This window comes from Ursus americanus, chromosome 13, assembly GCF_024610735.1.
Source record: "Ursus americanus isolate L20-20 chromosome 13, mUrsAme1.1.p, whole genome shotgun sequence".
Lineage (NCBI taxonomy): Eukaryota > Metazoa > Chordata > Mammalia > Carnivora > Ursidae > Ursus > Ursus americanus.
In genome coordinates, this window is record NC_142139.1 from 15,705,006 (window position 1) to 15,710,643 (window position 5,638).

A 5,638-nucleotide genomic window follows, 5' to 3' on the forward strand; every position below is an offset into this window, starting at 1 on the left:
GTGTAGGGCTCTGAGCTGAGTGTGGAGCCTGCTTCTCTCCTTCTCCCTCTGCTCCTCCCCCTCTTCCATTTGCGTGCTTTCTCTTTCTCTCTCAAATAAATAAATAAATAAATAAATAAATAAATAAATAAATGCAATCTTAAAAAAAAAAACAAAACCCATTGCGTGTGTCTGTTCCATGGGAAATCCCCTACCCAGTTCTGTTCTTCATGTCTACGCTGCTCAGGGTCCCCGTCCTAGCTTCACCATTCTAGCTTTCTTTTCCCGAATATTAAAAACATGCACTTTAAAGAGACTAAAATGATATGGAATCTTATGTAACCTCCATATTTACATACTTTTAAAGTTTTTCTTTTATTCAAATTCTACTCAAGTCTGATTCCTTTCTCAACTCAAAAGAGAGGGACTTTCAAGACATTTTTGGACCTGAGAGCACATAAGCTGATTTCAGTATCAACCAATATTTGTGTCTGCTGCTAGGAACACAATTAGCTTATATAAACTGAGATGAATCATGTTGTAATTGGTTGGTTTTTTTTGTAAGAATTACCATTATAGCTTGGAGAAAAAAGTAGCAGTGGGCTGCTTAGAATAGCTGTATGATGGGAATAATTCACTTACATGTTATTGAAGTGGGAGTTTATGGAAAAGAAAATATGATTAGAGTTTAATAAAAGTGTGTATTAGAGAATTATATCCTTGGTATAAAGTAATAGGTAAATAAATTATAATATTTTGTCCTAATGAAAATGCTGACACTTTGATTTGTGACCTCGACGTTATTTAGGAGGTGCCAAAAAAATTGCTGCCGAGAATTGTACTTATTGCTGAGACATTTGAGCAATTTTAGAACAATAATTCAATGGTAGGAAGTCCAACATTTAAACTTGATTGAAACAGAGAAAATCTTTAATTCCAGCATAATAACGTTGAGTACATGTACATTAACTGAAATCTATTTTTCCTATGTCAGTTAAGTCAAGAGGTTGGGGACCTTTTGCTGCTGCTTACCTTCCTGGTTAGTTAGAATTTTGATTCTGCTAAAAAGAAATGATAGAAAACTTAAGTCAAATTTCGGAGATTTATAATTTTAGTTTGCATATTTCCTCATAAAAATAAGTCTGTTTCTGTTTTGGGGGTTTTTGTTTGGTTGGGTTTTTTAGATTCCACATATGAGTCATATCATATGGTATTTGTCTTTCTCTGTCTGATTTATTTCACTTAGCATAATGTTCTCTCGGTCCACCATATTGTTGCAGTGACAAGACTTCACTCTTTTTTATGGCTCAGTAATATATATATAAGAACCCATATTTCACATCTTCTGTATCCACTCATCTATTGATCAGCACTTGGGTTGCTTACATATTTTAGCTATTATAAATAATGCTGCCATAATCGTTCCACATTTCTGTTACAGTGTTCTGGATTTCTAGTTTCTTTTTGATTCTTTCTTAGAGTTCTCACTCCTCTCTTTATACCACCCATATTTTCTTTAATGTTGTCTACTGTTTGCATTAGACCCCTTGAGATATTAATCATAGTTATTTAAAATTTCGTATCTGATAATTCCAGCATCTGTATCAGCTCTGTGTTGATAAGCCTGCGTGCAGCTTGGAGAATGATTTCAAGTCTGCCGCGTGTCTTGCTTTGACTGCTCCTGAGTAGGTGCAACCCAGCATATGTACACATCTTTCTGACCCCAGACACGTATATGATCTCAAGAAGGCTTTCTTGACTGCCTCTTTCCCTGGTTCTTTTCATTACACTTCCGGCTGCTATGTAATTTTGTATGAGAACAAGCAGCCTTCTCTTAATTGTTCTCCACCGAGATCTTAGTTATTTTCAATAACATCCTTAAGCATAGAGCTCTCCACTCTCTCTTCCAAATAAAGGCTTAGACAAAGCTGGGGACACCTTTATCCTTGTGGTCTGCCTTTCCTCCTGGACAGAACCCATGTGCCACTGCTCTTGATCTCTGGCAGGAAACTGCTCCGCCTTCACCCACTACCAGTGACTACTCACTGGGGTCCAGGCAGGCCCTGATCTTCTCAGCTTGCTCCTCCCAGCCTGGAACCTCCTCCTTTCCAGCTAGCTGGGGATGGGGTAAATTGGAGCCTTAGGCTTTTTAGCCTGCCATACCTGGGGTAGGGTTTCTGTCTTGAAGGGAGGCTCTATCTAGGAAGAGAGACCCTGTCTACTACCCCTGCAGAAGTAGAGCTATTCTAGCGCTTCAGTAATAGAGCTCCTGTAGCATGGGCCTGAGGAAGATGAAATACCACCTGCCTACCCTTCTTGTGGTCATCATAGCCCCCGACTTGGAGCTGGGGGGAAAGGAATCTTATTCTTGCTTGCAAATTCCAACCAAGAAGAGGTAGAGCTTCCATAATGTGGAACTAAGGGAGTACGTAAAGGAGTGGATCATGGTTCAGATGTCCCAGCCTCTCATTGTTCTTACCCAAGATTTACCATATTTTCTTGAATGTTTGCTCATTTGCTCTGTGTCCTTAGTACAATTTCCGGACTATGAATGATTGATTTTTATAATTTTTACCAGTTAAATCATTGTTTGGCTGGGGAGAGGGTCTGCTCAGCTCTTTAATTCATCATTCTGAAAATCCTGCCCCAGACACATTTTTTTTTTTAAACCGGTGGAGACCTGGTGTGGTAAACTGGGATCTGGAAGAGCCACAATAAAATCTTAGTTGTCACTACCTGGAAGGAAAGAAAAATTATTCCCCATTTCTCCTCCAGATGGATGGTCCCAAGGCACATTTCCTTCTTCCTTTTTTTTTTTTTTCTTTTTCAAGTTTTTAAATTCCAGTTAGGTAACATACAGTGTTTTATTCATTTCAGGTGTAGAATTTAGTGATTCGACAGTTACATACAACACCTATGTTCATCACAAGTGCCCTCCTTAATCCCCATCATCTATTTTACCCATCCCCCAACTCACCACCCCTCTGGTAACCATCAGTTTGTTCTCTAAGTTAAGAGTCTGTTTCTTGGTTTTCCTCTCTTCTTTTCCCCCATGTTCTTTTGTTTTGTTTCTTAAATTCCACATATGAATGAAATCATAAGGTATTTGTCTTTCTCTAACTGACTTATTTCAGTTAACATTATACTCTCTAGCTGAATCCACGTCATTGCAAATGACAAGATTTCTTTTTTTATGGCTGAGTAATATTCCATTACATATATTTTATATAGATATCACATCTTCTTCTTTATCCATTCATCAGTCAGTGGACATTTGGGCTCTTTCCATATTTTGGCTATTGTTGATAATGCTGCTAGAAATATCAGGGTCAAGACACATTTCTTACAGCGACTGATCAGGGTTAGCCAACTTTTATATCATTTTCATTTCCATCCCTGTTTTTCTTCTTCTTTATTTCCTGACCCAGCATTTGCCCTTAAGCCTCTGCCTTTGGTTCTGCTTTCTGGGGGAACCCAGTATAAAACATATACCATGTTTCTCTCTCTGTCTCTTTTTTAATTTTGCTCCATGCTTTATAAATAACATAATTTGGGTTAACCATTGCATTACATTTTTCTAAGTTTAATAATTAAAGCTAGCATAAAACTGATTCCTTGGCTTAAAAATTATTATCAAAATGAAAAAAAAAATTGTATTAGACTATATGACTTAAATGTCTTTACTTTTAGTACTACTTTAAGGTTTATTTTTCAGTGGTATTATCCTTCAAAATGCATATGAACACATTCATTTGAATTAAAAATGTAAGACTTGTTATTTCTTTAACAGCAAGTCAATCTGATTTGGCTAACTGGGGTAACAAATGAAACCTAATCTTGTAATTAGGTTCAAAGTGGACATTTTCAATAAGCAAGTTTAACCTGCAGGTCTAAGATTTTGACAAAGCATATTTAAATCACATGACATAACAAAACATTTTGTCAAACATACTGTATGGAAAATATGCTGAAATTAGAAATATTTTAATTTTCCCTTGTGACTGTACCAGGTGGTTTCAAGTGAAAAAAATATATAGTTAATGCTTCCCCAGGATGGTGGCTGCTAAGGACGGTTGTGGCTCAGGAGAAGCGGCTGCAGGGTATGGGCGGCAGCAGGGTATGGGCGGCAGCTCCACATAGGGATTCCTGAGGCCATGTTTGTGGAAAATGTAGATTCTTTCATGAAACAGCTTGGGAATGAGACTGCAGCTACAGTAGCTGGATGAACAGTTACCAGAAGTATAAGTTTATGGAACTCAACCTTGCTCAAAAGAAAAGGACCCTGAAAGGTCAAAATCCTGAAATTAAGCAGACTTTAGAAATTCTAAAATACATGAAGAAGAAAAAAGAGTCCACCAGTTCAACTGGAGAACACATTCTTACTGGCGGATAACCTGTATTGCAAAGCTTCAATTCCTCCTACTGATAAAGTGTGTCTGTGGTTGGGGGCTAATGTAATGCTTGAATATGATATTGATGAAGCTCAGGCATTGTTGGGAAAGAATTTATCAACTGCCAGGAAGAATCTTAAGTCTCTTGAGGAAGACCTTGACTTTCTTAGAGATTAGTTTACTACCACAGACAGAAGTGAATATGGCCAGGGCTTAGAATAGGGATGTCAAAAGAAGAAATACAGATGAATCTACCAAGAACAAAGCATAATGCTGGCAATTAAAAATGTGGTTCAGTTTTCCAAATATGTTATTTTAAATACTCCAAAGTTTATCCCTAAAGTTGGCATGACTTTGACTGATTTTTTTTTAACAGCAAGAACAATAATTAAAACTTTAAAAAAAAGATAAACATCATTTTATTATAAAAACAAAATTCGTTTCAAATATTTTATTAAATTAGCAGGATTTTATTGTTATTTTTATTTCCAACAAAGTAAATGCTACTTTCATTATCTTTTTTTGTTTGTCATTAAAAAAGCCTTAGCTGAAATGGCTAAGTATGCTATGGAAGCTGAATTCTGGACACTTTTCTTCATTGGCTGGTGTTACTCACTTGATGTGGTTAAACCAGTGTAGAGGTAGGAAAAACAGGTAAGTTTAAATATTTCCAAACTTGTTTTCTTTAGTACATGTGGGGCCTCATGGCTCTCTGTTGCCGTTATTTGTCTTGTATAAATGGATTTTCTTGAATTACTGCTTAGCCAGTAACTATTAAGATATTCTGTACTGTTCGAGAAATGGTCATTTGCCTTCCTAAATAGTAAGAGAGCTATTGAGGCAATGCTTTTTCTTACCCTGCAGAAGTGCACAGTGTCTTTGCAATGCCAACATAAGGAAGATCTTGGCCAAATGAAATAACAACATTCTTTAGCCACTCAAAACTCTTGGCTAAGGCAATTTTATTCTTAACAGTTCTCCAAAACAGCTGAACAAGAGTATTAAAATAAATATAAATCTGCAGTGGTTGAAAAGATTTGTGAGCTTTTTTATTCATGATAAAACCTCATAGAAAGAATAGAAAAATCCCTATGGAAAGCTGTTGGTACAGTGGCTAGCACTAGGTGATAGAGATTCTGATAAAAACACAAATGTGTTATTCCATCTCCATGTAGTACAACACATACTCATACAATGTTTTGTACTCGTATTTCACGATATTAAAACACGGAAGTTAAAAAATATATAGTTAATATCATTTGAGAAGT

The 5,638-nt window shown here is 36.5% G+C and overlaps 1 pseudogene; it reads left to right on the forward strand.

Annotated features, from left to right (window-relative positions):
- Window positions 1-4,032: 4,032 nt before the first annotated feature.
- On the forward strand, window positions 4,033-4,641 carry LOC123793116 (prefoldin subunit 3 pseudogene; annotated as a pseudogene).
- Window positions 4,642-5,638: the final 997 nt, after the last annotated feature.